Raw genomic sequence first — 24,823 nt, 5'->3', positions numbered from 1 at the left:
CTGAAATATGTGCCCTTGCTTTGAAATAAGTAAGCAAGTTTAGTTTGTATTTCATCCAACAATCTGTGCTACAAATTATGGCTGCAGTATATGCAATTTCTTCCACTTTTTGAGTGACACAAAGATGCTTATCTAAATGGTGAAAATGCAACAGCTGTTAATCAGACTCACTTTCACTTTACATAGTGCACCAAGAGATAATTTCTCGCTTACGACCACACCGGCCTGAGTACGCCTGATCTCGTCTGATCTCGGAAGCTAAGCAGGGTCGGGCCTGGTTAGTACTTGGATGGGAGACTTCCTGGGAATACCAGGTGCTGTAAGCTTTTTGTCACTGCCTTGTGGAATTTCAACTCTTTGTCCGTTTATTCCCACAAGGCTGAAATATGTGCCCTTGCTTTGAAATAAGTAAGCAAGTTTAGTTTGTATTTCATCCAACAATCTTTCAACTCTTTGTCCGTTTATTCCCACAAGGCTGAAATATGTGCCCTTGCTTTGAAATAAGTAAGCAAGTTTAGTTTGTATTTCATCCAACAATCTGTGCTACAAATTATGGCTGCAGTATATGCAATTTCTTCCACTTTTTGAGTGACACAAAGATGCTTATCTAAATGGTGAAAATGCAACAGCTGTTAATCAGACTCACTTTCACTTTACATAGTGCACCAAGAGATAATTTCTCGCTTACGACCACACCGGCCTGAGTACGCCTGATCTCGTCTGATCTCGGAAGCTAAGCAGGGTCGGGCCTGGTTAGTACTTGGATGGGAGACTTCCTGGGAATACCAGGTGCTGTAAGCTTTTTGTCACTGCCTTGTGGAATTTCAACTCTTTGTCCGTTTATTCCCACAAGGCTGAAATATGTGCCCTTGCTTTGAAATAAGTAAGCAAGTTTAGTTTGTATTTCATCCAACAATCTTTCAACTCTTTGTCCGTTTATTCCCACAAGGCTGAAATATGTGCCCTTGCTTTGAAATAAGTAAGCAAGTTTAGTTTGTATTTCATCCAACAATCTTTCAACTCTTTGTCCGTTTATTCCCACAAGGCTGAAATATGTGCCCTTGCTTTGAAATAAGTAAGCAAGTTTAGTTTGTATTTCATCCAACAATCTGTGCTACAAATTATGGCTGCAGTATATGCAATTTCTTCCACTTTTTGAGTGACACAAAGATGCTTATCTAAATGGTGAAAATGCAACAGCTGTTAATCAGACTCACTTTCACTTTACATAGTGCACCAAGAGATAATTTCTCTCTTACGACCACACCGGCCTGAGTACGCCTGATCTCGTCTGATCTCGGAAGCTAAGCAGGGTCGGGCCTGGTTAGTACTTGGATGGGAGACTTCCTGGGAATACCAGGTGCTGTAAGCTTTTTGTCACTGCCTTGTGGAATTTCAACTCTTTGTCCGTTTATTCCCACAAGGCTGAAATATGTGCCCTTGCTTTGAAATAAGTAAGCAAGTTTAGTTTGTATTTCATCCAACAATCTTTCAACTCTTTGTCCGTTTATTCCCACAAGGCTGAAATATGTGCCCTTGCTTTGAAATAAGTAAGCAAGTTTAGTTTGTATTTCATCCAACAATCTGTGCTACAAATTATGGCTGCAGTATATGCAATTTCTTCCACTTTTTGAGTGACACAAAGATGCTTATCTAAATGGTGAAAATGCAACAGCTGTTAATCAGACTCACTTTCACTTTACATAGTGCACCAAGAGATAATTTCTCGCTTACGACCACACCGGCCTGAGTACGCCTGATCTCGTCTGATCTCGGAAGCTAAGCAGGGTCGGGCCTGGTTAGTACTTGGATGGGAGACTTCCTGGGAATACCAGGTGCTGTAAGCTTTTTTGTCACTGCCTTGTGGAATTTCAACTCTTTGTCCGTTTATTCCCACAAGGCTGAAATATGTGCCCTTGCTTTGAAATAAGTAAGCAAGTTTAGTTTGTATTTCATCCAACAATCTGTGCTACAAATTATGGCTGCAGTATATGCAATTTCTTCCACTTTTTGAGTGACACAAAGATGCTTATCTAAATGGTGAAAATGCAACAGCTGTTAATCAGACTCACTTTCACTTTACATAGTGCACCAAGAGATAATTTCTCCTTACGACCACACCGGCCTGAGTACGCCTGATCTCGTCTGATCTCGGAAGCTAAGCAGGGTCGGGCCTGGTTAGTACTTGGATGGGAGACTTCCTGGGAATACCAGGTGCTGTAAGCTTTTTGTCACTGCCTTGTGGAATTTCAACTCTTTGTCCGTTTATTTGAAATATGTGCCCTTGCTTTGAAATAAGTAAGCAAGTTTAGTTTGTATTTCATCCAACAATCTTTCAACTCTTTGTCCGTTTATTCCCACAAGGCTGAAATATGTGCCCTTGCTTTGAAATAAGTAAGCAAGTTTAGTTTGTATTTCATCCAACAATCTTTCAACTCTTTGTCCGTTTATTCAAAGGCTTATGGCTGCTTTGAAATAAGTAAGCAAGTTTAGTTTGTATTTCATCCAACAATCTTTTTATGGCTGCAGTATATGCAATTTCTTCCACTTTTTGAGTGACACAAAGATGCTTATCTAAATGGTGAAAATGCAACAGCTGTTAATCAGACTCACTTTCACTTTACATAGTGCACCAAGAGATAATTTCTCGCTTACGACCACACCGGCCTGAGTACGCCTGATCTCGTCTGATCTCGGAAGCTAAGCAGGGTCGGGCCTGGTTAGTACTTGGATGGGAGACTTCCTGGGAATACCAGGTGCTGTAAGCTTTTGTCACTGCCTTGTGGAATTTCAACTCTTTGTCCGTTTATTCCCACAAGGCTGAAATATGTGCCCTTGCTTTGAAATAAGTAAGCAAGTTTAGTTTGTATTTCATCCAACAATCTTTCAACTCTTTGTCCGTTTATTCCCACAAGGCTGAAATATGTGCCCTTGCTTTGAAATAAGTAAGCAAGTTTAGTTTGTATTTCATCCAACAATCTGTGCTACAAATTATGGCTGCAGTATATGCAATTTCTTCCACTTTTTGAGTGACACAAAGATGCTTATCTAAATGGTGAAAATGCAACAGCTGTTAATCAGACTCACTTTCACTTTACATAGTGCACCAAGAGATAATTTCTCGCTTACGACCACACCGGCCTGAGTACGCCTGATCTCGTCTGATCTCGGAAGCTAAGCAGGGTCGGGCCTGGTTAGTACTTGGATGGGAGACTTCCTGGGAATACCAGGTGCTGCTTTTTGTCACTGCCTTGTGGAATTTCAACTCTTTGTCCGTTTATTCCCACAAGGCTGAAATATGTGCCCTTGCTTTGAAATAAGTAAGCAAGTTTAGTTTGTATTTCATCCAACAATCTGTGCTACAAATTATGGCTGCAGTATATGCAATTTCTTCCACTTTTTGAGTGACACAAAGATGCTTATCTAAATGGTGAAAATGCAACAGCTGTTAATCAGACTCACTTTCACTTTACATAGTGCACCAAGAGATAGTTTCTCGCTTACGACCACACCGGCCTGAGTACGCCTGATCTCGTCTGATCTCGGAAGCTAAGCAGGGTCGGGCCTGGTTAGTACTTGGATGGGAGACTTCCTGGGAATACCAGGTGCTGTAAGCTTTTTGTCACTGCCTTGTGGAATTTCAACTCTTTGTCCGTTTATTCCCACAAGGCTGAAATATGTGCCCTTGCTTTGAAATAAGTAAGCAAGTTTAGTTTGTATTTCATCCAACAATCTGTGCTACAAATTATGGCTGCAGTATATGCAATTTCTTCCACTTTTTGAGTGACACAAAGATGCTTATCTAAATGGTGAAAATGCAACAGCTGTTAATCAGACTCACTTTCACTTTACATAGTGCACCAAGAGATAGTTTCTCGCTTACGACCACACCGGCCTGAGTACGCCTGATCTCGTCTGATCTCGGAAGCTAAGCAGGGTCGGGCCTGGTTAGTACTTGGATGGGAGACTTCCTGGGAATACCAGGTGCTGTAAGCTTTTTGTCACTGCCTTGTGGAATTTCAACTCTTTGTCCGTTTATTCCCACAAGGCTGAAATATGTGCCCTTGCTTTGAAATAAGTAAGCAAGTTTAGTTTGTATTTCATCCAACAATCTGTGCTACAAATTATGGCTGCAGTATATGCAATTTCTTCCACTTTTTGAGTGACACAAAGATGCTTATCTAAATGGTGAAAATGCAACAGCTGTTAATCAGACTCACTTTCACTTTACATAGTGCACCAAGAGATAGTTTCTCGCTTACGACCACACCGGCCTGAGTACGCCTGATCTCGTCTGATCTCGGAAGCTAAGCAGGGTCGGGCCTGGTTAGTACTTGGATGGGAGACTTCCTGGGAATACCAGGTGCTGTAAGCTTTTGTCACTGCCTTGTGGAATTTCAACTCTTTGTCCGTTTATTCCCACAAGGCTGAAATATGTGCCCTTGCTTTGAAATAAGTAAGCAAGTTTAGTTTGTATTTCATCCAACAATCTGTGCTACAAATTATGGCTGCAGTATATGCAATTTCTTCCACTTTTTGAGTGACACAAAGATGCTTATCTAAATGGTGAAAATGCAACAGCTGTTAATCAGACTCACTTTCACTTTACATAGTGCACCAAGAGATAGTTTCTCGCTTACGACCACACCGGCCTGAGTACGCCTGATCTCGTCTGATCTCGGAAGCTAAGCAGGGTCGGGCCTGGTTAGTACTTGGATGGGAGACTTCCTGGGAATACCAGGTGCTGTAAGCTTTTTGTCACTGCCTTGTGGAATTTCAACTCTTTGTCCGTTTATTCCCACAAGGCTGAAATATGCTGAAATAAGTGCCCTTGCTTTGAAATAAGTAAGCAAGTTTAGTTTGTATTTCATCCAACAATCTGTGCTACAAATTATGGCTGCAGTATATGCAATTTCTTCCACTTTTTGAGTGACACAAAGATGCTTATCTAAATGGTGAAAATGCAACAGCTGTTAATCAGACTCACTTTCACTTTACATAGTGCACCAAGAGATAATTTCTCGCTTACGACCACACCGGCCTGAGTACGCCTGATCTCGTCTGATCTCGGAAGCTAAGCAGGGTCGGGCCTGGTTAGTACTTGGATGGGAGACTTCCTGGGAATACCAGGTGCTGTAAGCTTTTTGTCACTGCCTTGTGGAATTTCAACTCTTTGTCCGTTTATTCCCACAAGGCTGAAATATGTGCCCTTGCTTTGAAATAAGTAAGCAAGTTTAGTTTGTATTTCATCCAACAATCTGTGCTACAAATTATGGCTGCAGTATATGCAATTTCTTCCACTTTTTGAGTGACACAAAGATGCTTATCTAAATGGTGAAAATGCAACAGCTGTTAATCAGACTCACTTTCACTTTACATAGTGCACCAAGAGATAGTTTCTCGCTTACGACCACACCGGCCTGAGTACGCCTGATCTCGTCTGATCTCGGAAGCTAAGCAGGGTCGGGCCTGGTTAGTACTTGGATGGGAGACTTCCTGGGAATACCAGGTGCTGTAAGCTTTTTGTCACTGCCTTGTGGAATTTCAACTCTTTGTCCGTTTATTCCCACAAGGCTGAAATATGTGCCCTTGCTTTGAAATAAGTAAGCAAGTTTAGTTTGTATTTCATCCAACAATCTGTGCTACAAATTATGGCTGCAGTATATGCAATTTCTTCCACTTTTTGAGTGACACAAAGATGCTTATCTAAATGGTGAAAATGCAACAGCTGTTAATCAGACTCACTTTCACTTTACATAGTGCACCAAGAGATAATTTCTCGCTTACGACCACACCGGCCTGAGTACGCCTGATCTCGTCTGATCTCGGAAGCTAAGCAGGGTCGGGCCTGGTTAGTACTTGGATGGGAGACTTCCTGGGAATACCAGGTGCTGTAAGATTTTGTCACTGCCTTGTGGAATTTCAACTCTTTGTCCGTTTATTCCCACAAGGCTGAAATATGTGCCCTTGCTTTGAAATAAGTAAGCAAGTTTAGTTTGTATTTCATCCAACAATCTGTGCTACAAATTATGGCTGCAGTATATGCAATTTCTTCCACTTTTTGAGTGACACAAAGATGCTTATCTAAATGGTGAAAATGCAACAGCTGTTAATCAGACTCACTTTCACTTTACATAGTGCACCAAGAGATAGTTTCTCGCTTACGACCACACCGGCCTGAGTACGCCTGATCTCGTCTGATCTCGGAAGCTAAGCAGGGTCGGGCCTGGTTAGTACTTGGATGGGAGACTTCCTGGGAATACCAGGTGCTGTAAGCTTTTTGTCACTGCCTTGTGGAATTTCAACTCTTTGTCCGTTTATTCCCACAAGGCTGAAATATGTGCCCTTGCTTTGAAATTGAAATAACTCTTTGTATTCCCACAAGGCTGAAATATGTTTAAATAAGTTTTAGTTTGTATTTCATCCAACAATCTGTGCTACAAATTATGGCTGCAGTATATGCAATTTCTTCCACTTTTTGAGTGACACAAAGATGCTTATCTAAATGGTGAAAATGCAACAGCTGTTAATCAGACTCACTTTCACTTTACATAGTGCACCAAGAGATAATTTCTCGCTTACGACACACCGGCCTGAGTACGCCTGATCTCGTCTGATCTCGGAAGCTAAGCAGGGTCGGGCCTGGTTAGTACTTGGATGGGAGACTTCCTGGGAATACCAGGTGCTGTAAGCTTTTTGTCACTGCCTTGTGGAATTTCAACTCTTTGTCCGTTTATTCCCACAAGGCTGAAATATGTGCCCTTGCTTTGAAATAAGTAAGCAAGTTTAGTTTGTATTTCATCCAACAATCTGTGCTACAAATTATGGCTGCAGTATATGCAATTTCTTCCACTTTTTGAGTGACACAAAGATGCTTATCTAAATGGTGAAAATGCAACAGCTGTTAATCAGACTCACTTTCACTTTACATAGTGCACCAAGAGATAATTTCTCACTTACGACCACACCGGCCTGAGTACGCCTGATCTCGTCTGATCTCGGAAGCTAAGCAGGGTCGGGCCTGGTTAGTACTTGGATGGGAGACTTCCTGGGAATACCAGGTGCTGTAAGCTTTTTGTCAACTCTTTGTCCGTTTTTTCCCACAAGGCTGAAATATGTGCCCTTGCTTTGAAATAAGTAAGCAAGTTTAGTTTGTATTTCATCCAACAATCTTTCAACTCTTTGTCTGTTTATTCCCACAAGGCTGAAATATGTGCCCTTGCTTTGAAATAAGTAAGCAAGTTTAGTTTGTATTTCATCCAACAATCTGTGCTACAAATTATGGCTGCAGTATATGCAATTTCTTCCACTTTTTGAGTGACACAAAGATGCTTATCTAAATGGTGAAAATGCAACAGCTGTTAATCAGACTCACTTTCACTTTACATAGTGCACCAAGAGATAATTTCTCGCTTACGACCACACCGGCCTGAGTACGCCTGATCTCGTCTGATCTCGGAAGCTAAGCAGGGTCGGGCCTGGTTAGTACTTGGATGGGAGACTTCCTGGGAATACCAGGTGCTGTAAGCTTTTTGTCACTGCCTTGTGGAATTTCAACTCTTTCGTTTATTCCCACAAGGCTGAAATATGTGCCCTTGCTTTGAAATAAGTAAGCAAGTTTAGTTTGTATTTCATCCAACAATCTTTCAACTCTTTGTCCGTTTATTCCCACAAGGCTGAAATATGTGCCCTTGCTTTGAAATAAGTAAGCAAGTTTAGTTTGTATTTCATCCAACAATCTGTGCTACAAATTATGGCTGCAGTATATGCAATTTCTTCCACTTTTTGAGTGACACAAAGATGCTTATCTAAATGGTGAAAATGCAACAGCTGTTAATCAGACTCACTTTCACTTTACATAGTGCACCAAGAGATAATTTCTCGCTTACGACCACACCGGCCTGAGTACGCCTGATCTCGTCTGATCTCGGAAGCTAAGCAGGGTCGGGCCTGGTTAGTACTTGGATGGGAGACTTCCTGGGAATACCAGGTGCTGTAAGCTTTTTGTCACTGCCTTGTGGAATTTCAACTCTTTGTCCGTTTATTCCCACAAGGCTGAATATGTGCCCTTGCTTTGAAATAAGTAAGCAAGTTTAGTTTGTATTTCATCCAACAATCTGTGCTACAAATTATGGCTGCAGTATATGCAATTTCTTCCACTTTTTGAGTGACACAAAGATGCTTATCTAAATGGTGAAAATGCAACAGCTGTTAATCAGACTCACTTTCACTTTACATAGTGCACCAAGAGATAATTTCTCGCTTACGACCACACCGGCCTGAGTACGCCTGATCTCGTCTGATCTCGGAAGCTAAGCAGGGTCGGGCCTGGTTAGTACTTGGATGGGAGACTTCCTGGGAATACCAGGTGCTGTAAGCTTTTTGTCACTGCCTTGTGGAATTTCAACTCTTTGTCCGTTTATTCCCACAAGGCTGAAATATGTGCCCTTGCTTTGAAATAAGTAAGCAAGTTTAGTTTGTATTTCATCCAACAATCTGTGCTACAAATTATGGCTGCAGTATATGCAATTTCTTCCACTTTTTGAGTGACACAAAGATGCTTATCTAAATGGTGAAAATGCAACAGCTGTTAATCAGACTCACTTTCACTTTACATAGTGCACCAAGAGATAATTTCTCGCTTACGACCACACCGGCCTGAGTACGCCTGATCTCGTCTGATCTCGGAAGCTAAGCAGGGTCGGGCCTGGTTAGTACTTGGATGGGAGACTTCCTGGGAATACCAGGTGCTGTAAGCTTTTTGTCACTGCCTTGTGGAATTTCAACTCTTTGTCCGTTTATTCCCACAAGGCTGAAATATGTGCCCTTGCTTTGAAATAAGTAAGCAAGTTTAGTTTGTATTTCATCCAACAATCTTTCAACTCTTTGTCCGTTTATTCCCACAAGGCTGAAATATGTGCCCTTGCTTTGAAATAAGTAAGCAAGTTTAGTTTGTATTTCATCCAACAATCTGTGCTACAAATTATGGCTGCAGTATATGCAATTTCTTCCACTTTTTGAGTGACACAAAGATGCTTATCTAAATGGTGAAAATGCAACAGCTGTTAATCAGACTCACTTTCACTTTACATAGTGCACCAAGAGATAATTTCTCGCTTACGACCACACCGGCCTGAGTACGCCTGATCTCGTCTGATCTCGGAAGCTAAGCAGGGTCGGGCCTGGTTAGTACTTGGATGGGAGACTTCCTGGGAATACCAGGTGCTGTAAGCTTTTGTCACTGCCTTGTGGAATTTCAACTCTTTGTCCGTTTATTCCCACAAGGCTGAAATATGTGCCCTTGCTTTGAAATAAGTAAGCAAGTTTAGTTTGTATTTCATCCAACAATCTGTGCTACAAATTATGGCTGCAGTATATGCAATTTCTTCCACTTTTTGAGTGACACAAAGATGCTTATCTAAATGGTGAAAATGCAACAGCTGTTAATCAGACTCACTTTCACTTTACATAGTGCACCAAGAGATAATTTCTCGCTTACGACCACACCGGCCTGAGTACGCCTGATCTCGTCTGATCTCGGAAGCTAAGCAGGGTCGGGCCTGGTTAGTACTTGGATGGGAGACTTCCTGGGAATACCAGGTGCTGTAAGCTTTTTGTCACTGCCTTGTGGAATTTCAACTCTTTGTCCGTTTATTCCCACAAGGCTGAAATATGTGCCCTTGCTTTGAAATAAGTAAGCAAGTTTAGTTTGTATTTCATCCAACAATCTTTCAACTCTTTGTCCGTTTATTCCCACAAGGCTGAAATATGTGCCCTTGCTTTGAAATAAGTAAGCAAGTTTAGTTTGTATTTCATCCAACAATCTGTGCTACAAATTATGGCTGCAGTATATGCAATTTCTTCCACTTTTTGAGTGACACAAAGATGCTTATCTAAATGGTGAAAATGCAACAGCTGTTAATCAGACTCACTTTCACTTTACATAGTGCACCAAGAGATAATTTCTCGCTTACGACCACACCGGCCTGAGTACGCCTGATCTCGTCTGATCTCGGAAGCTAAGCAGGGTCGGGCCTGGTTAGTACTTGGATGGGAGACTTCCTGGGAATACCAGGTGCTGTAAGCTTCCTACCAGGTGCTGTAAGCTTTTTGTCACTGCCTTGTGGAATTTCAACTCTTTGTCCGTTTATTCCCACAAGGCTGAAATATGTGCCCTTGCTTTGAAATAAGTAAGCAAGTTTAGTTTGTATTTCATCCAACAATCTGTGCTACAAATTATGGCTGCAGTATATGCAATTTCTTCCACTTTTTGAGTGACACAAAGATGCTTATCTAAATGGTGAAAATGCAACAGCTGTTAATCAGACTCACTTTCACTTTACATAGTGCACCAAGAGATAGTTTCTCGCTTACGACCACACCGGCCTGAGTACGCCTGATCTCGTCTGATCTCGGAAGCTAAGCAGGGTCGGGCCTGGTTAGTACTTGGATGGGAGACTTCCTGGGAATACCAGGTGCTGTAAGCTTTTTGTCACTGCCTTGTGGAATTTCAACTCTTTGTCCGTTTATTCCCACAAGGCTGAAATATGTGCCCTTGCTTTGAAATAAGTAAGAGTTTAGTTTGTATTTCATCCAACAATCTGTGCTACAAATTATGGCTGCAGTATATGCAATTTCTTCCACTTTTTGAGTGACACAAAGATGCTTATCTAAATGGTGAAAATGCAACAGCTGTTAATCAGACTCACTTTCACTTTACATAGTGCACCAAGAGATAGTTTCTTGCTTACGACCACACCGGCCTGAGTACGCCTGATCTCGTCTGATCTCGGAAGCTAAGCAGGGTCGGGCCTGGTTAGTACTTGGATGGGAGACTTCCTGGGAATACCAGGTGCTGTAAGCTTTTTGTCACTGCCTTGTGGAATTTCAACTCTTTGTCCGTTTATTCCCACAAGGCTGAAATATGTGCCCTTGCTTTGAAATAAGTAAGCAAGTTTAGTTTGTATTTCATCCAACAATCTGTGCTACAAATTATGGCTGCAGTATATGCAATTTCTTCCACTTTTTGAGTGACACAAAGATGCTTATCTAAATGGTGAAAATGCAACAGCTGTTAATCAGACTCACTTTCACTTTACATAGTGCACCAAGAGATAGTTTCTCGCTTACGACCACACCGGCCTGAGTACGCCTGATCTCGTCTGATCTCGGAAGCTAAGCAGGGTCGGGCCTGGTTAGTACTTGGATGGGAGACTTCCTGGGAATACCAGGTGCTGTAAGCTTTTGTCACTGCCTTGTGGAATTTCAACTCTTTGTCCGTTTATTCCCACAAGGCTGAAATATGTGCCCTTGCTTTGAAATAAGTAAGCAAGTTTAGTTTGTATTTCATCCAACAATCTGTGCTACAAATTATGGCTGCAGTATATGCAATTTCTTCCACTTTTTGAGTGACACAAAGATGCTTATCTAAATGGTGAAAATGCAACAGCTGTTAATCAGACTCACTTTCACTTTACATAGTGCACCAAGAAATAGTTTCTTGCTTACGACCACACCGGCCTGAGTACGCCTGATCTCGTCTGATCTCGGAAGCTAAGCAGGGTCGGGCTGGTTAGTACTTGGATGGGAGACTTCCTGGGAATACCAGGTGATGTAAGCTTTTGTCAACTCTTTGTCCGTTTTTTCCCACAAGGCTGAAATATGTGCCCTTGCTTTGAAATAAGTAAGCAAGTTTAGTTTGTATTTCATCCAACAATCTGTGCTACAAATTATGGCTGCAGTATATGCAATTTCTTCCACTTTTTGAGTGACACAAAGATGCTTATCTAAATGGTGAAAATGCAACAGCTGTTAATCAGACTCACTTTCACTTTACATAGTGCACCAAGAGATAGTTTCTCGCTTACGACCACACCGGCCTGAGTACGCCTGATCTCGTCTGATCTCGGAAGCTAAGCAGGGTCGGGCCTGGTTAGTACTTGGATGGGAGACTTCCTGGGAATACCAGGTGATGTAAGCTTTTTGTCAACTCTTTGTCCGTTTTTTCCCACAAGGCTGAAATATGTGCCCTTGCTTTGAAATAAGTAAGCAAGTTTAGTTTGTATTTCATCCAACAATCTGTGCTACAAATTATGGCTGCAGTATATGCAATTTCTTCCACTTTTTGAGTGACACAAAGATGCTTATCTAAATGGTGAAAATGCAACAGCTGTTAATCAGACTCACTTTCACTTTACATAGTGCACCAAGAAATAGTTTCTTGCTTACGACCACACCGGCCTGAGTACGCCTGATCTCGTCTGATCTCGGAAGCTAAGCAGGGTCGGGCCTGGTTAGTACTTGGATGGGAGACTTCCTGGGAATACCAGGTGCTGTAAGCTTTTTGTCACTGCCTTGTGGAATTTCAACTCTTTGTCCGTTTATTCCCACAAGGCTGAAATATGTGCCCTTGCTTTGAAATAAGTAAGCAAGTTTAGTTTGTATTTCATCCAACAATCTGTGCTACAAATTATGGCTGCAGTATATGCAATTTCTTCCACTTTTTGAGTGACACAAAGATGCTTATCTAAATGGTGAAAATGCAACAGCTGTTAATCAGACTCACTTCACTTTACATAGTGCACCAAGAGATAGTTTCTTGCTTACGACCACACCGGCCTGAGTACGCCTGATCTCGTCTGATCTCGGAAGCTAAGCAGGGTCGGGCCTGGTTAGTACTTGGATGGGAGACTTCCTGGGAATACCAGGTGATGTAAGCTTTTTGTCAACTCTTTGTCCGTTTTTTCCCACAAGGCTGAAATATGTGCCCTTGCTTTGAAATAAGTAAGCAAGTTTAGTTTGTATTTCATCCAACAATCTGTGCTACAAATTATGGCTGCAGTATATGCAATTTCTTCCACTTTTTGAGTGACACAAAGATGCTTATCTAAATGGTGAAAATGCAACAGCTGTTAATCAGACTCACTTTCACTTTACATAGTGCACCAAGAAATAGTTTCTTGCTTACGACCACACCGGCCTGAGTACGCCTGATCTCGTCTGATCTCGGAAGCTAAGCAGGGTCGGGCCTGGTTAGTACTTGGATGGGAGACTTCCTGGGAATACCAGGTGCTGTAAGCTTTTGTCACTGCCTTGTGGAATTTCAACTCTTTGTCCGTTTATTCCCACAAGGCTGAAATATGTGCCCTTGCTTTGAAATAAGTAAGCAAGTTTAGTTTGTATTTCATCCAACAATCTGTGCTACAAATTATGGCTGCAGTATATGCAATTTCTTCCACTTTTTGAGTGACACAAAGATGCTTATCTAAATGGTGAAAATGCAACAGCTGTTAATCAGACTCACTTTCACTTTACATAGTGCACCAAGAGATAGTTTCTCGCTTACGACCACACCGGCCTGAGTACGCCTGATCTCGTCTGATCTCGGAAGCTAAGCAGGGTCGGGCCTGGTTAGTACTTGGATGGGAGACTTCCTGGGAATACCAGGTGATGTAAGCTTTTTGTCAACTCTTTGTCCGTTTTTTCCCACAAGGCTGAAATATGTGCCCTTGCTTTGAAATAAGTAAGCAAGTTTAGTTTGTATTTCATCCAACAATCTGGCTACAAATTATGGCTGCAGTATATGCAATTTCTTCCACTTTTTGAGTGACACAAAGATGCTTATCTAAATGGTGAAAATGCAACAGCTGTTAATCAGACTCACTTTCACTTTACATAGTGCACCAAGAAATAGTTTCTTGCTTACGACCACACCGGCCTGAGTACGCCTGATCTCGTCTGATCTCGGAAGCTAAGCAGGGTCGGGCCTGGTTAGTACTTGGATGGGAGACTTCCTGGGAATACCAGGTGCTGTAAGCTTTTTGTCACTGCCTTGTGGAATTTCAACTCTTTGTCCGTTTATTCCCACAAGGCTGAAATATGTGCCCTTGCTTTGAAATAAGTAAGCAAGTTTAGTTTGTATTTCATCCAACAATCTGTGCTACAAATTATGGCTGCAGTATATGCAATTTCTTCCACTTTTTGAGTGACACAAAGATGCTTATCTAAATGGTGAAAATGCAACAGCTGTTAATCAGACTCACTTTCACTTTACATAGCACCAAGAGATAGTTTCTCGCTTACGACCACACCGGCCTGAGTACGCCTGATCTCGTCTGATCTCGGAAGCTAAGCAGGGTCGGGCCTGGTTAGTACTTGGATGGGAGACTTCCTGGGAATACCAGGTGCTGTAAGCTTTTTGTCACTGCCTTGTGGAATTTCAACTCTTTGTCCGTTTTTCCCACTAGGCTGAAATATGTGCCCTTGCTTTGAAATAAGTAAGCAAGTTTAGTTTGTATTTCATCCAACAATCTGTGCTACAAATTATGGCTGCAGTATATGCAATTTCTTCCACTTTTTGAGTGACACAAAGATGCTTATCTAAATGGTGAAAATGCAACAGCTGTTAATCAGACTCACTTTCACTTTACATAGTGCACCAAGAGATAGTTTCTCGCTTACGACCACACCGGCCTGAGTACGCCTGATCTCGTCTGATCTCGGAAGCTAAGCAGGGTCGGGCCTGGTTAGTACTTGGATGGGAGACTTCCTGGGAATACCAGGTGCTGTAAGCTTTTTGTCACTGCCTTGTGGAATTTCAACTCTTTGTCCGTTTTTTCCCACAAGGCTGAAATATGTGCCCTTGCTTTGAAATAAGTAAGCAAGTTTAGTTTGTATTTCATCCAACAATCTGTGCTACAAATTATGGCTGCAGTATATGCAATTTCTTCCACTTTTTGAGTGACACAAAGATGCTTATCTAAATGGTGAAAATGCAACAGCTGTTAATCAGACTCACTTTCACTTTACATAGTGCACCAAGAGATAGTTTCTCGCTTACGACCACACCGGCCTGAGTACGCCTGATCTCGTCTGATCTCGGAAGCTAAGCAGGGTCGGGCCTGGTTAGTACTTGGATGGGAGACTTCCTGGGAATACCAGGTGATGTAAGCTTTTTGTCAACTCTTTGTCCGTTTTTTCCCACAAGGCTGAAATATGTGCCCTTGCTTTGAAATAAGTAAGCAAGTTTAGTTTGTATTTCATCCAACAATCTGTGCTACAAATTATGGCTGCAGTATATGCAATTTCTTCCACTTTTTGAGTGACACAAAGATGCTTATCTAAATGGTGAAAATGCAACAGCTGTTAATCAGACTCACTTTCACTTTACATAGTGCACCAAGAGAAAGTTTCTCGCTTACGACCACACCGGCCTGAGTACGCCTGATCTCGTCTGATCTCGGAAGCTAAGCAGGGTCGGGCCTGGTTAGTACTTGGATGGGAGACTTCCTGGGAATACCAGGTGCTGTAAGCTTTTTGTCACTGCCTTGTGGAATTTCAACTCTTTGTCCGTTTTTCCCACAAGGCTGAAATATGTGCCCTTGCTTTGAAATAAGTAAGCAAGTTTAGTTTGTATTTCATCCAACAATCTGTGCTACAAATTATGGCTGCAGTATATGCAATTTCTTCCACTTTTTGAGTGACACAAAGATGCTTATCTAAATGGTGAAAATGCAACAGCTGTTAATCAGACTCACTTTCACTTTACATAGTGCACCAAGAGATAGTTTCTCGCTTACGACCACACCGGCCTGAGTACGCCTGATCTCGTCTGATCTCGGAAGCTAAGCAGGGTCGGGCCTGGTTAGTACTTGGATGGGAGACTTCCTGGGAATACCAGGTGATGTAAGCTTTTGTCAACTCTTTGTCCGTTTTTTCCCACAAGGCTGAAATATGTGCCCTTGCTTTGAAATAAGTAAGCAAGTTTAGTTTGTATTTCATCCAACAATCTGTGCTACAAATTATGGCTGCAGTATATGCAATTTCTTCCACTTTTTGAGTGACACAAAGATGCTTATCTAAATGGTGAAAATGCAACAGCTGTTAATCAGACTCACTTTCACTTTACATAGTGCACCAAGAAATAGTTTCTTGCTTACGACCACACCGGCCTGAGTACGCCTGATCTCGTCTGATCTCGGAAGCTAAGCAGGGTCGGGCCTGGTTAGTACTTGGATGGGAGACTTCCTGGGAATACCAGGTGCTGTAAGCTTTTGTCACTGCCTTGTGGAATTTCAACTCTTTGTCCGTTTATTCCCACAAGGCTGAAATATGTGCCCTTGCTTTGAAATAAGTAAGCAAGTTTAGTTTGTATTTCATCCAACAATCTGTGCTACAAATTATGGCTGCAGTATATGCAATTTCTTCCACTTTTTGAGTGACACAAAGATGCTTATCTAAATGGTGAAAATGCAACAGCTGTTAATCAGACTCACTTTCACTTTACATAGTGCACCAAGAGATAGTTTCTCGCTTACGACCACACCGGCCTGAGTACGCCTGATCTCGTCTGATCTCGGAAGCTAAGCAGGGTCGGGCCTGGTTAGTACTTGGATGGGAGACTTCCTGGGAATACCAGGTGATGTAAGCTTTTTGTCAACTCTTTGTCCGTTTTTTTTTCACAAGGCTGAAATATGTGCCCTTGCTTTGAAATAAGTAAGCAAGTTTAGTTTGTATTTCATCCAACAATCTGTGCTACAAATTATGGCTGCAGTATATGCAATTTCTTCCACTTTTTGAGTGACACAAAGATGCTTATCTAAATGGTGAAAATGCAACAGCTGTTAATCAGACTCACTTTCACTTTACATAGTGCACCAAGAGATAGTTTCTCGCTTACGACCACACCGGCCTGAGTACGCCTGATCTCGTCTGATCTCGGAAGCTAAGCAGGGTCGGGCCTGGTTAGTACTTGGATGGGAGACTTCCTGGGAATACCAGGTGCTGTAAGCTTTTGTCACTGCCTTGTGGAATTTCAACTCTTTGTCCGTTTATTCCCACAAGGCTGAAATATGTGCCCTTGCTTTGAAATAAGTAAGCAAGTTTAGTTTGTATTTCATCCAACAATCTGTGCTACAAATTATGGCTGCAGTATATGCAATTTCTTCCACTTTTTGAGTGACACAAAGATGCTTATCTAAATGGTGAAAATGCAACAGCTGTTAATCAGACTCACTTTCACTTTACATAGTGCACCAAGAGATAATTTTCGCTTACGACCACACCGGCCTGAGTACGCCTGATCTCGTCTGATCTCGGAAGCTAAGCAGGGTCGGGCCTGGTTAGTACTTGGATGGGAGACTTCCTGGGAATACCAGGTGCTGTAAGCTTTTTGTCACTGCCTTGTGGAATTTCAACTCTTTGTCCGTTTATTCCCACAAGGCTGAAATATGTGCCCTTGCTTTGAAATAAGTAAGCAAGTTTAGTTTGTATTTCATCCAACAATCTGTGCTACAAATTATGGCTGCAGTATATGCAATTTCTTCCACTTTTTGAGTGACACAAAGATGCTTATCTAAATGGTGAAAATGCAACAGCTGTTAATCAGACTCACTTTCACTTTACATAGTGCACCAAGAGATAGTTTCTCGCTTACGACCACACCGGCCTGAGTACGCCTGATCTCGTCTGATCTCGGAAGCTAAGCAGGGTCGGGCCTGGTTAGTACTTGGATGGGAGACTTCCTGGGAATACCAGGTGCTGTAAGCTTTTTGTCACTGCCTTGTGGAATTTCAACTCTTTGTCCGTTTATTCCCACAAGGCTGAAATATGTGCCCTTGCTTTGAAATAAGTAAGCAAGTTTAGTTTGTATTTCATCCAACAATCTGTGCTACAAATTATGGCTGCAGTATATGCAATTTCTTCCACTTTTTGAGTGACACAAAGATGCTTATCTAAATGGTGAAAATGCAACAGCTGTTAATCAGACTCACTTTCACTTTACATAGTGCACCAAGAGATAATTTCTCGCTTACGACCACACCGGCCTGAGTACGCCTGATCTCGTCTGATCTCGGAAGCTAAGCAGGGTCGGGCCTGGTTAGTACTTGGATGGGAGACTTCCTGGGAATACCAGGTGCTGTAAGCTTTTTGTCACTGCCTTGTGGAATTTCAACTCTTTGTCCGTTTATTCCCACAAGGCTGAAATATGTGCCCTTGCTTTGAAATAAGTAAGCAAGTTTAGTTTGTATTTCATCCAACAATCTTTCAACTCTTTGTCCGTTTATTCCCACAAGGCTGAAATATGTGCCCTTGCTTTGAAATAAGTAAGCAAGTTTAGTTTGTATTTCATCCAACAATCTGTGCTACAAATTATGGCTGCAGTATATGCAATTTCTTCCACTTTTTGAGTGACACAAAGATGCTTATCTAAATGGTGAAAATGCAACAGCTGTTAATCAGACTCACTTTCACTTTACATAGTGCACCAAGAGATAATTTCTCGCTTACGACCACACCGGCCTGAGTACGCCTGATCTCGTCTGATCTCGGAAGCTAAGCAGGGTCGGGCCTGGTTAGTACTTGGATGGGAGACTTCCTGGGAATACCAGGTGCTGTAAGCTTTTGTCACTGCCTTGTGGAATTTCAACTCTTTGTCCGTTTATTCCAGGCTGAAATATGTGCCCTTGCTTTGAAATAAGTAAGCAATCCAACAATTTTCAACTCTTTGTCCGTTTATTCCCACAAGGCTGAAATATGTGCCCTTGCTTTGAAATAAGTAAGCAAGTTTAGTTTGTATTTCATCCAACAATCTGTGCTACAAATTATGGCTGCAGTATATGCAATTTCTTCCACTTTTTGAGTGACACAAAGATGCTTATCTAAATGGTGAAAATGCAACAGCTGTTAATCAGACTCACTTTCACTTTACATAGTGCACCAAGAGATAGTTTCTCGCTTACGACCACACCGGCCTGAGTACGCCTGATCTCGTCTGATCTCGGAAGCTAAGCAGGGTCGGGCCTGGTTAGTACTTGGATGGGAGACTTCCTGGGAATACCAGGTGCTGTAAGCTTTTTGTCACTGCCTTGTGGAATTTCAACTCTTTGTCCGTTTATTCCCACAAGGCTGAAATATGTGCCCTTGCTTTGAAATAAGTAAGCAAGTTTAGTTTGTATTTCATCCAACAATCTGTGCTACAAATTATGGCTGCAGTATATGCAATTTCTTCCACTTTTTGAGTGACACAAAGATGCTTATCTAAATGGTGAAAATGCAACAGCTGTTAATCAGACTCACTTTCACTTTACATAGTGCACCAAGAGATAGTTTCTCGCTTACGACCACACCGGCCTGAGTACGCCTGATCTCGTCTGATCTCGGAAGCTAAGCAGGGTCGGGCCTGGTTAGTACTTGGATGGGAGACTTCCTGGGAATACCAGGTGCTGTAAGCTTTTTGTCACTGCCTTGTGGAATTTCAACTCTTTGTCCGTTTATTCCCACAAGGCTGAAATATGTGCCCTTGCTTTGAAATAAGTAAGCAAGTTTAGTTTGTATTTCATCCAACAATCTGTGCTACAAATTATGGCTGCAGTATATGCAATTTCTTCCACTTTTTGAGTGACACAAAGATGCTTATCTAAATGGTGAAAATGCAACAGCTGTTAATCAGACTCACTTTCACTTTACATAGTGCACCAAGAGATAGTTTCTCGCTTACGACCACACCGGCCTGAGTACGCCTGATCTCGTCTGATCTCGGAAGCTAAGCAGGGTCGGGCCTGGTTAGTACTTGGATGGGAGACTTCCTGGGAATACCAGGTGCTGTAAGCTTTTTGTCACTGCCTTGTGGAATTTCAACTCTTTGTCCGTTTTTATTCCCACAAGGCTGAAATATGTGCCCTTGCTTTGAAATAAGTAAGCAAGTTTAGTTTGTATTTCATCCAACAATCTGTGCTACAAATTATGGCTGCAGTATATGCAATTTCTTCCACTTTTTGAGTGACACAAAGATGCTTATCTAAATGGTGAAAATGCAACAGCTGTTAATCAGACTCACTTTCACTTTACATAGTGCACCAAGAGATAGTTTCTCGCTTACGACCACACCGGCCTGAGTACGCCTGATCTCGTCTGATCTCGGAAGCTAAGCAGGGTCGGGCCTGGTTAGTACTTGGATGGGAGACTTCCTGGGAATACCAGGTGCTGTAAGCTTTTTGTCACTGCCTTGTGGAATTTCAACTCTTTGTCCGTTTATTCCCACAAGGCTGAAATATGTGCCCTTGCTTTGAAATAAGTAAGCAAGTTTAGTTTGTATTTCATCCAACAATCTGTGCTACAAATTATGGCTGCAGTATATGCAATTTCTTCCACTTTTTGAGTGACACAAAGATGCTTATCTAAATGGTGAAAATGCAACAGCTGTTAATCAGACTCACTTTCACTTTACATAGTGCACCAAGAGATAGTTTCTCGCTTACGACCACACCGGCCTGAGTACGCCTGATCTCGTCTGATCTCGGAAGCTAAGCAGGGTCGGGCCTGGTTAGTACTTGATGGGAGACTTCCTGGGAATACCAGGTGCTGTAAGCTTTTTGTCACTGCCTTGTGGAATTTCAACTCTTTGTCCGTTTATTCCCACAAGGCTGAAATATGTGCCCTTGCTTTGAAATAAGTAAGCAAGTTTAGTTTGTATTTCATCCAACAATCTGTGCTACAAATTATCCAACAATCTGTGCTACAAATTATGGCTGCAGTATATGCAATTTCTTCCACTTTTTGAGTGACACAAAGATGCTTATCTAAATGGTGAAAATGCAACAGCTGTTAATCAGACTCACTTTCACTTTACATAGTGCACCAAGAGATAGTTTCTCGCTTACGACCACACCGGCCTGAGTACGCCTGATCTCGTCTGATCTCGGAAGCTAAGCAGGGTCGGGCCTGGTTAGTACTTGGATGGGAGACTTCCTGGGAATACCAGGTGCTGTAAGCTTTTTGTCACTGCCTTGTGGAATTTCAACTCTTTGTCCGTTTATTCCCACAAGGCTGAAATATGTGCCCTTGCTTTGAAATAAGTAAGCAAGTTTAGTTTGTATTTCATCCAACAATCTGTGCTACAAATTATGGCTGCAGTATATGCAATTTCTTCCACTTTTTGAGTGACACAAAGATGCTTATCTAAATGGTGAAAATGCAACAGCTGTTAATCAGACTCACTTTCACTTTACATAGTGCACCAAGAGATAGTTTCTCGCTTACGACCACACCGGCCTGAGTACGCCTGATCTCGTCTGATCTCGGAAGCTAAGCAGGGTCGGGCCTGGTTAGTACTTGGATGGGAGACTTCCTGGGAATACCAGGTGCTGTAAGCTTTTTGTCACTGCCTTGTGGAATTTCAACTCTTTGTCCGTTTTTCCCACTAGGCTGAAATATGTGCCCTTGCTTTGAAATAAGTAAGCAAGTTTAGTTTGTATTTCATCCAACAATCTGTGCTACAAATTATGGCTGCAGTATATGCAATTTCTTCCACTTTTTGAGTGACACAAAGATGCTTATCTAAATGGTGAAAATGCAACAGCTGTTAATCAGACTCACTTTCACTTTACATAGTGCACCAAGAGATAGTTTCTCGCTTACGACCACACCGGCCTGAGTACGCCTGATCTCGTCTGATCTCGGAAGCTAAGCAGGGTCGGGCCTGGTTAGTACTTGGATGGGAGACTTCCTGGGAATACCAGGTGCTGTAAGCTTTTTGTCACTGCCTTGTGGAATTTCAACTCTTTGTCCGTTTTTCCCACAAGGCTGAAATATGTGCCCTTGCTTTGAAATAAGTAAGCAAGTTTAGTTTGTATTTCATCCAACAATCTGTGCTACAAATTATGGCTGCAGTATATGCAATTTCTTCCACTTTTTGAGTGACACAAAGATGCTTATCTAAATGGTGAAAATGCAACAGCTGTTAATCAGACTCACTTCACTTTACATAGTGCACCAAGAGATAGTTTCTCGCTTACGACCACACCGGCCTGAGTACGCCTGATCTCGTCTGATCTCGGAAGCTAAGCAGGGTCGGGCCTGGTTAGTACTTGGATGGGAGACTTCCTGGGAATACCAGGTGCTGTAAGCTTTTTGTCACTGCCTTGTGGAATTTCAACTCTTTGTCCGTTTTTCCCACAAGGCTGAAATATGTGCCCTTGCTTTGAAATAAGTAAGCAAGTTTAGTTTGTATTTCATCCAACAATCTGTGCTACAAATTATGGCTGCAGTATATGCAATTTCTTCCACTTTTTGAGTGACACAAAGATGCTTATCTAAATGGTGAAAATGCAACAGCTGTTAATCAGACTCACTTTCACTTTACATAGTGCACCAAGAGATAGTTTCTCGCTTACGACCACACCGGCCTGAGTACGCCTGATCTCGTCTGATCTCGGAAGCTAAGCAGGGTCGGGCCTGGTTAGTACTTGGATGGGGGAGACTTCCTGGGAATACCAGGTGCTGTAAGCTTTTTGTCACTGCCTTGTGGAATTTCAACTCTTTGTCCGTTTATTCCCACAAGGCTGAAATATGTGCCCTTGCTTTGAAATAAGTAAGCAAGTTTAGTTTGTATTTCATCCAACAATCTGTGCTACAAATTATGGCTGCAGTATATGCAATTTCTTCCACTTTTTGAGTGACACAAAGATGCTTATCTAAATGGTGAAAATGCAACAGCTGTTAATCAGACTCACTTTCACTTTACATAGTGCACCAAGAGATAGTTTCTCGCTTACGACCACACCGGCCTGAGTACGCCTGATCTCGTCTGATCTCGGAAGCTAAGCAGGGTCGGGCCTGGTTAGTACTTGGATGGGAGACTTCCTGGGAATACCAGGTGCTGTAAGCTTTTTGTCACTGCCTTGTGGAATTTCAACTCTTTGTCCGTTTATTCCCACAAGGCTGAAATATGTGCCCTTGCTTTGAAATAAGTAAGCAAGTTTAGTTTGTATTTCATCCAACAATCTGTGCTACAAATTATGGCTGCAGTATATGCAATTTCTTCCACTTTTTGAGTGACACAAAGATGCTTATCTAAATGGTGAAAATGCAACAGCTGTTAATCAGACTCACTTTCACTTTACATAGTGCACCAAGAAATAGTTTCTTGCTTACGACCACACCGGCCTGAGTACGCCTGATCTCGTCTGATCTCGGAAGCTAAGCAGGGTCGGGCCTGGTTAGTACTTGGATGGGAGACTTCCTGGGAATACCAGGTGATGTAAGCTTTTTGTCAACTCTTTGTCCGTTTTTTCCCACAAGGCTGAAATATGTGCCCTTGCTTTGAAATAAGTAAGCAAGTTTAGTTTGTATTTCATCCAACAATCTGTGCTACAAATTATGGCTGCAGTATATGCAATTTCTTCCACTTTTTGAGTGACACAAAGATGCTTATCTAAATGGTGAAAATGCAACAGCTGTTAATCAGACTCACTTCACTTTACATAGTGCACCAAGAAATAGTTTCTTGCTTACGACCACACCGGCCTGAGTACGCCTGATCTCGTCTGATCTCGGAAGCTAAGCAGGGTCGGGCCTGGTTAGTACTTGGATGGGAGACTTCCTGGGAATACCAGGTGATGTAAGCTTTTTGTCAACTCTTTGTCCGTTTTTTTTTCCCACAAGGCTGAAATATGTGCCCTTGCTTTGAAATAAGTAAGCAAGTTTAGTTTGTATTTCATCCAACAATCTGTGCTACAAATTATGGCTGCAGTATATGCAATTTCTTCCACTTTTGAGTGACACAAAGATGCTTATCTAAATGGTGAAAATGCAACAGCTGTTAATCAGACTCACTTTCACTTTACATAGTGCACCAAGAAATAGTTTCTCGCTTACGACCACACCGGCCTGAGTACGCCTGATCTCGTCTGATCTCGGAAGCTAAGCAGGGTCGGGCCTGGTTAGTACTTGGATGGGAGACTTCCTGGGAATAGGTGCTGTAAGCTTTTTGTCACTGCCTTGTGGAATTTCAACTCTTTGTCCGTTTTTCCCACAAGGCTGAAATATGTGCCCTTGCTTTGAAATAAGTAAGCAAGTTTAGTTTGTATTTCATCCAACAATCTGTGCTACAAATTATGGCTGCAGTATATGCAATTTCTTCCACTTTTTGAGTGACACAAAGATGCTTATCTAAATGGTGAAAATGCAACAGCTGTTAATCAGACTCACTTTCACTTTACATAGTGCACCAAGAGATAGTTTCTCGCTTACGACCACACCGGCCTGAGTACGCCTGATCTCGTCTGATCTCGGAAGCTAAGCAGGGTCGGGCCTGGTTAGTACTTGGATGGGAGACTTCCTGGGAATACCAGGTGCTGTAAGCTTTTTGTCACTGCCTTGTGGAATTTCAACTCTTTGTCCGTTTATTCCCACAAGGCTGAAATATGTGCCCTTGCTTTGAAATAAGTAAGCAAGTTTAGTTTGTATTTCATCCAACAATCTGTGCTACAAATTATGGCTGCAGTATATGCAATTTCTTCCACTTTTTGAGTGACACAAAGATGCTTATCTAAATGGTGAAAATGCAACAGCTGTTAATCAGACTCACTTTCACTTTACATAGTGCACCAAGAGATAGTTTCTCGCTTACGACCACACCGGCCTGAGTACGCCTGATCTCGTCTGATCTCGGAAGCTAAGCAGGGTTGGGCCTGGTTAGTACTTGGATGGGAGACTTCCTGGGAATACCAGGTGCTGTAAGCTTTTTGTCAACTCTTTGTCCGTTTTTTCCCACAAGGCTGAAATATGTGCCCTTGCTTTGAAATAAGTAAGCAAGACCACACCGGCCTGACTACGCCTGATCTCGTCTGATCTCAGAAGCTAAGCAGGGTTGGGCCTGGTTAGTACTTGGATGGGAGACTTCCTGGGAATACCAGGTGCTGTAAGCTTTTTGTCAACTCTTTGTCCGTTTTTTCCCACAAGGCTGAAATATGTGCCCTTGCTTTGAAATAAGTAAGCAAGTTTAGTTTGTATTTCATCCAACAATCTGTGCTACAAATTATGG

General features: G+C 42.1%; 52 non-coding genes and 11 pseudogenes across 52 annotated transcripts; all 63 read left to right on the top strand.

Moving 5' to 3' along the window:
- The first annotated feature begins 207 nt into the window (after nucleotides 1-207).
- LOC121842512 lies at nucleotides 208-326 on the top strand. The gene has a single exon (XR_006081156.1). It is a non-coding gene; the product is annotated as a 5S ribosomal RNA (ribosomal RNA).
- Nucleotides 327-682: 356 nt separating this feature from the next.
- LOC121842511 lies at nucleotides 683-801 on the top strand. Its single transcript, XR_006081155.1, has one exon. It is a non-coding gene; the product is annotated as a 5S ribosomal RNA (ribosomal RNA).
- Nucleotides 802-1,253: 452 nt separating this feature from the next.
- LOC121842460 lies at nucleotides 1,254-1,372 on the top strand (annotated as a pseudogene).
- A 356-nt stretch (nucleotides 1,373-1,728) lies between these two features.
- LOC121842510 lies at nucleotides 1,729-1,847 on the top strand. The gene has a single exon (XR_006081154.1). It is a non-coding gene; the product is annotated as a 5S ribosomal RNA (ribosomal RNA).
- Nucleotides 1,848-2,107: 260 nt separating this feature from the next.
- LOC121842464 lies at nucleotides 2,108-2,226 on the top strand (annotated as a pseudogene).
- Nucleotides 2,227-2,649: 423 nt separating this feature from the next.
- On the top strand, nucleotides 2,650-2,768 carry LOC121842509. The gene has a single exon (XR_006081153.1). It is a non-coding gene; the product is annotated as a 5S ribosomal RNA (ribosomal RNA).
- Nucleotides 2,769-3,123: 355 nt separating this feature from the next.
- Nucleotides 3,124-3,242, top strand: LOC121842471 (annotated as a pseudogene).
- A 256-nt stretch (nucleotides 3,243-3,498) lies between these two features.
- Nucleotides 3,499-3,617, top strand: LOC121842508. Its single transcript, XR_006081152.1, has one exon. It is a non-coding gene; the product is annotated as a 5S ribosomal RNA (ribosomal RNA).
- A 260-nt stretch (nucleotides 3,618-3,877) lies between these two features.
- LOC121842507 lies at nucleotides 3,878-3,996 on the top strand. Its single transcript, XR_006081151.1, has one exon. It is a non-coding gene; the product is annotated as a 5S ribosomal RNA (ribosomal RNA).
- Nucleotides 3,997-4,256: 260 nt separating this feature from the next.
- On the top strand, nucleotides 4,257-4,375 carry LOC121842506. Its single transcript, XR_006081150.1, has one exon. It is a non-coding gene; the product is annotated as a 5S ribosomal RNA (ribosomal RNA).
- Nucleotides 4,376-4,634: 259 nt separating this feature from the next.
- Nucleotides 4,635-4,753, top strand: LOC121842505. The gene has a single exon (XR_006081149.1). It is a non-coding gene; the product is annotated as a 5S ribosomal RNA (ribosomal RNA).
- A 270-nt stretch (nucleotides 4,754-5,023) lies between these two features.
- Nucleotides 5,024-5,142, top strand: LOC121842504. Its single transcript, XR_006081148.1, has one exon. It is a non-coding gene; the product is annotated as a 5S ribosomal RNA (ribosomal RNA).
- Nucleotides 5,143-5,402: 260 nt separating this feature from the next.
- LOC121842502 lies at nucleotides 5,403-5,521 on the top strand. Its single transcript, XR_006081146.1, has one exon. It is a non-coding gene; the product is annotated as a 5S ribosomal RNA (ribosomal RNA).
- A 260-nt stretch (nucleotides 5,522-5,781) lies between these two features.
- On the top strand, nucleotides 5,782-5,900 carry LOC121842462 (annotated as a pseudogene).
- Nucleotides 5,901-6,159: 259 nt separating this feature from the next.
- Nucleotides 6,160-6,278, top strand: LOC121842501. Its single transcript, XR_006081145.1, has one exon. It is a non-coding gene; the product is annotated as a 5S ribosomal RNA (ribosomal RNA).
- A 298-nt stretch (nucleotides 6,279-6,576) lies between these two features.
- LOC121842466 lies at nucleotides 6,577-6,694 on the top strand (annotated as a pseudogene).
- Nucleotides 6,695-6,954: 260 nt separating this feature from the next.
- LOC121842461 lies at nucleotides 6,955-7,073 on the top strand (annotated as a pseudogene).
- A 338-nt stretch (nucleotides 7,074-7,411) lies between these two features.
- Nucleotides 7,412-7,530, top strand: LOC121842500. The gene has a single exon (XR_006081144.1). It is a non-coding gene; the product is annotated as a 5S ribosomal RNA (ribosomal RNA).
- A 353-nt stretch (nucleotides 7,531-7,883) lies between these two features.
- Nucleotides 7,884-8,002, top strand: LOC121842499. The gene has a single exon (XR_006081143.1). It is a non-coding gene; the product is annotated as a 5S ribosomal RNA (ribosomal RNA).
- Nucleotides 8,003-8,261: 259 nt separating this feature from the next.
- Nucleotides 8,262-8,380, top strand: LOC121842498. Its single transcript, XR_006081142.1, has one exon. It is a non-coding gene; the product is annotated as a 5S ribosomal RNA (ribosomal RNA).
- Nucleotides 8,381-8,640: 260 nt separating this feature from the next.
- On the top strand, nucleotides 8,641-8,759 carry LOC121842497. Its single transcript, XR_006081141.1, has one exon. It is a non-coding gene; the product is annotated as a 5S ribosomal RNA (ribosomal RNA).
- Nucleotides 8,760-9,115: 356 nt separating this feature from the next.
- LOC121842496 lies at nucleotides 9,116-9,234 on the top strand. Its single transcript, XR_006081140.1, has one exon. It is a non-coding gene; the product is annotated as a 5S ribosomal RNA (ribosomal RNA).
- Nucleotides 9,235-9,493: 259 nt separating this feature from the next.
- LOC121842495 lies at nucleotides 9,494-9,612 on the top strand. The gene has a single exon (XR_006081139.1). It is a non-coding gene; the product is annotated as a 5S ribosomal RNA (ribosomal RNA).
- A 356-nt stretch (nucleotides 9,613-9,968) lies between these two features.
- Nucleotides 9,969-10,087, top strand: LOC121842494. Its single transcript, XR_006081138.1, has one exon. It is a non-coding gene; the product is annotated as a 5S ribosomal RNA (ribosomal RNA).
- A 281-nt stretch (nucleotides 10,088-10,368) lies between these two features.
- LOC121842493 lies at nucleotides 10,369-10,487 on the top strand. The gene has a single exon (XR_006081137.1). It is a non-coding gene; the product is annotated as a 5S ribosomal RNA (ribosomal RNA).
- A 258-nt stretch (nucleotides 10,488-10,745) lies between these two features.
- LOC121842491 lies at nucleotides 10,746-10,864 on the top strand. Its single transcript, XR_006081135.1, has one exon. It is a non-coding gene; the product is annotated as a 5S ribosomal RNA (ribosomal RNA).
- A 260-nt stretch (nucleotides 10,865-11,124) lies between these two features.
- On the top strand, nucleotides 11,125-11,243 carry LOC121842490. Its single transcript, XR_006081134.1, has one exon. It is a non-coding gene; the product is annotated as a 5S ribosomal RNA (ribosomal RNA).
- A 259-nt stretch (nucleotides 11,244-11,502) lies between these two features.
- LOC121842468 lies at nucleotides 11,503-11,620 on the top strand (annotated as a pseudogene).
- A 241-nt stretch (nucleotides 11,621-11,861) lies between these two features.
- LOC121842459 lies at nucleotides 11,862-11,980 on the top strand. The gene has a single exon (XR_006081114.1). It is a non-coding gene; the product is annotated as a 5S ribosomal RNA (ribosomal RNA).
- A 242-nt stretch (nucleotides 11,981-12,222) lies between these two features.
- LOC121842489 lies at nucleotides 12,223-12,341 on the top strand. The gene has a single exon (XR_006081133.1). It is a non-coding gene; the product is annotated as a 5S ribosomal RNA (ribosomal RNA).
- A 259-nt stretch (nucleotides 12,342-12,600) lies between these two features.
- On the top strand, nucleotides 12,601-12,719 carry LOC121842458. Its single transcript, XR_006081113.1, has one exon. It is a non-coding gene; the product is annotated as a 5S ribosomal RNA (ribosomal RNA).
- A 242-nt stretch (nucleotides 12,720-12,961) lies between these two features.
- On the top strand, nucleotides 12,962-13,080 carry LOC121842488. Its single transcript, XR_006081132.1, has one exon. It is a non-coding gene; the product is annotated as a 5S ribosomal RNA (ribosomal RNA).
- A 259-nt stretch (nucleotides 13,081-13,339) lies between these two features.
- On the top strand, nucleotides 13,340-13,458 carry LOC121842519. Its single transcript, XR_006081163.1, has one exon. It is a non-coding gene; the product is annotated as a 5S ribosomal RNA (ribosomal RNA).
- A 241-nt stretch (nucleotides 13,459-13,699) lies between these two features.
- LOC121842487 lies at nucleotides 13,700-13,818 on the top strand. Its single transcript, XR_006081131.1, has one exon. It is a non-coding gene; the product is annotated as a 5S ribosomal RNA (ribosomal RNA).
- Nucleotides 13,819-14,076: 258 nt separating this feature from the next.
- On the top strand, nucleotides 14,077-14,195 carry LOC121842486. The gene has a single exon (XR_006081130.1). It is a non-coding gene; the product is annotated as a 5S ribosomal RNA (ribosomal RNA).
- A 259-nt stretch (nucleotides 14,196-14,454) lies between these two features.
- LOC121842485 lies at nucleotides 14,455-14,573 on the top strand. Its single transcript, XR_006081129.1, has one exon. It is a non-coding gene; the product is annotated as a 5S ribosomal RNA (ribosomal RNA).
- Nucleotides 14,574-14,833: 260 nt separating this feature from the next.
- LOC121842518 lies at nucleotides 14,834-14,952 on the top strand. Its single transcript, XR_006081162.1, has one exon. It is a non-coding gene; the product is annotated as a 5S ribosomal RNA (ribosomal RNA).
- Nucleotides 14,953-15,194: 242 nt separating this feature from the next.
- Nucleotides 15,195-15,313, top strand: LOC121842484. Its single transcript, XR_006081128.1, has one exon. It is a non-coding gene; the product is annotated as a 5S ribosomal RNA (ribosomal RNA).
- Nucleotides 15,314-15,572: 259 nt separating this feature from the next.
- On the top strand, nucleotides 15,573-15,691 carry LOC121842517. Its single transcript, XR_006081161.1, has one exon. It is a non-coding gene; the product is annotated as a 5S ribosomal RNA (ribosomal RNA).
- Nucleotides 15,692-15,932: 241 nt separating this feature from the next.
- Nucleotides 15,933-16,051, top strand: LOC121842483. The gene has a single exon (XR_006081127.1). It is a non-coding gene; the product is annotated as a 5S ribosomal RNA (ribosomal RNA).
- A 259-nt stretch (nucleotides 16,052-16,310) lies between these two features.
- On the top strand, nucleotides 16,311-16,429 carry LOC121842516. The gene has a single exon (XR_006081160.1). It is a non-coding gene; the product is annotated as a 5S ribosomal RNA (ribosomal RNA).
- Nucleotides 16,430-16,672: 243 nt separating this feature from the next.
- LOC121842482 lies at nucleotides 16,673-16,791 on the top strand. The gene has a single exon (XR_006081126.1). It is a non-coding gene; the product is annotated as a 5S ribosomal RNA (ribosomal RNA).
- A 258-nt stretch (nucleotides 16,792-17,049) lies between these two features.
- LOC121842480 lies at nucleotides 17,050-17,168 on the top strand. Its single transcript, XR_006081124.1, has one exon. It is a non-coding gene; the product is annotated as a 5S ribosomal RNA (ribosomal RNA).
- A 260-nt stretch (nucleotides 17,169-17,428) lies between these two features.
- Nucleotides 17,429-17,547, top strand: LOC121842479. The gene has a single exon (XR_006081123.1). It is a non-coding gene; the product is annotated as a 5S ribosomal RNA (ribosomal RNA).
- A 260-nt stretch (nucleotides 17,548-17,807) lies between these two features.
- Nucleotides 17,808-17,926, top strand: LOC121842478. Its single transcript, XR_006081122.1, has one exon. It is a non-coding gene; the product is annotated as a 5S ribosomal RNA (ribosomal RNA).
- A 356-nt stretch (nucleotides 17,927-18,282) lies between these two features.
- On the top strand, nucleotides 18,283-18,401 carry LOC121842477. Its single transcript, XR_006081121.1, has one exon. It is a non-coding gene; the product is annotated as a 5S ribosomal RNA (ribosomal RNA).
- A 333-nt stretch (nucleotides 18,402-18,734) lies between these two features.
- Nucleotides 18,735-18,853, top strand: LOC121842476. The gene has a single exon (XR_006081120.1). It is a non-coding gene; the product is annotated as a 5S ribosomal RNA (ribosomal RNA).
- A 260-nt stretch (nucleotides 18,854-19,113) lies between these two features.
- LOC121842475 lies at nucleotides 19,114-19,232 on the top strand. Its single transcript, XR_006081119.1, has one exon. It is a non-coding gene; the product is annotated as a 5S ribosomal RNA (ribosomal RNA).
- Nucleotides 19,233-19,492: 260 nt separating this feature from the next.
- LOC121842474 lies at nucleotides 19,493-19,611 on the top strand. Its single transcript, XR_006081118.1, has one exon. It is a non-coding gene; the product is annotated as a 5S ribosomal RNA (ribosomal RNA).
- Nucleotides 19,612-19,873: 262 nt separating this feature from the next.
- Nucleotides 19,874-19,992, top strand: LOC121842473. The gene has a single exon (XR_006081117.1). It is a non-coding gene; the product is annotated as a 5S ribosomal RNA (ribosomal RNA).
- Nucleotides 19,993-20,252: 260 nt separating this feature from the next.
- On the top strand, nucleotides 20,253-20,370 carry LOC121842465 (annotated as a pseudogene).
- Nucleotides 20,371-20,654: 284 nt separating this feature from the next.
- Nucleotides 20,655-20,773, top strand: LOC121842472. The gene has a single exon (XR_006081116.1). It is a non-coding gene; the product is annotated as a 5S ribosomal RNA (ribosomal RNA).
- Nucleotides 20,774-21,033: 260 nt separating this feature from the next.
- LOC121842463 lies at nucleotides 21,034-21,152 on the top strand. The gene has a single exon (XR_006081115.1). It is a non-coding gene; the product is annotated as a 5S ribosomal RNA (ribosomal RNA).
- A 259-nt stretch (nucleotides 21,153-21,411) lies between these two features.
- On the top strand, nucleotides 21,412-21,530 carry LOC121842514. Its single transcript, XR_006081158.1, has one exon. It is a non-coding gene; the product is annotated as a 5S ribosomal RNA (ribosomal RNA).
- A 258-nt stretch (nucleotides 21,531-21,788) lies between these two features.
- LOC121842503 lies at nucleotides 21,789-21,907 on the top strand. Its single transcript, XR_006081147.1, has one exon. It is a non-coding gene; the product is annotated as a 5S ribosomal RNA (ribosomal RNA).
- A 259-nt stretch (nucleotides 21,908-22,166) lies between these two features.
- On the top strand, nucleotides 22,167-22,287 carry LOC121842467 (annotated as a pseudogene).
- A 260-nt stretch (nucleotides 22,288-22,547) lies between these two features.
- LOC121842492 lies at nucleotides 22,548-22,666 on the top strand. The gene has a single exon (XR_006081136.1). It is a non-coding gene; the product is annotated as a 5S ribosomal RNA (ribosomal RNA).
- A 260-nt stretch (nucleotides 22,667-22,926) lies between these two features.
- LOC121842515 lies at nucleotides 22,927-23,045 on the top strand. Its single transcript, XR_006081159.1, has one exon. It is a non-coding gene; the product is annotated as a 5S ribosomal RNA (ribosomal RNA).
- Nucleotides 23,046-23,286: 241 nt separating this feature from the next.
- Nucleotides 23,287-23,405, top strand: LOC121842513. Its single transcript, XR_006081157.1, has one exon. It is a non-coding gene; the product is annotated as a 5S ribosomal RNA (ribosomal RNA).
- Nucleotides 23,406-23,649: 244 nt separating this feature from the next.
- LOC121842469 lies at nucleotides 23,650-23,765 on the top strand (annotated as a pseudogene).
- Nucleotides 23,766-24,024: 259 nt separating this feature from the next.
- LOC121842481 lies at nucleotides 24,025-24,143 on the top strand. The gene has a single exon (XR_006081125.1). It is a non-coding gene; the product is annotated as a 5S ribosomal RNA (ribosomal RNA).
- A 260-nt stretch (nucleotides 24,144-24,403) lies between these two features.
- LOC121842457 lies at nucleotides 24,404-24,522 on the top strand. The gene has a single exon (XR_006081112.1). It is a non-coding gene; the product is annotated as a 5S ribosomal RNA (ribosomal RNA).
- A 64-nt stretch (nucleotides 24,523-24,586) lies between these two features.
- On the top strand, nucleotides 24,587-24,707 carry LOC121842470 (annotated as a pseudogene).
- Nucleotides 24,708-24,823: the final 116 nt, after the last annotated feature.

This window comes from Oncorhynchus tshawytscha, unplaced genomic scaffold (genome assembly GCF_018296145.1).
Source record: "Oncorhynchus tshawytscha isolate Ot180627B unplaced genomic scaffold, Otsh_v2.0 Un_contig_9781_pilon_pilon, whole genome shotgun sequence".
NCBI classification, from domain to species: Eukaryota; Metazoa; Chordata; class Actinopteri; order Salmoniformes; family Salmonidae; genus Oncorhynchus; species Oncorhynchus tshawytscha.
The sequence above is the reverse complement of the archived record's forward strand: the minus strand, read 5'-3'. Positions and strand labels throughout refer to the sequence as shown.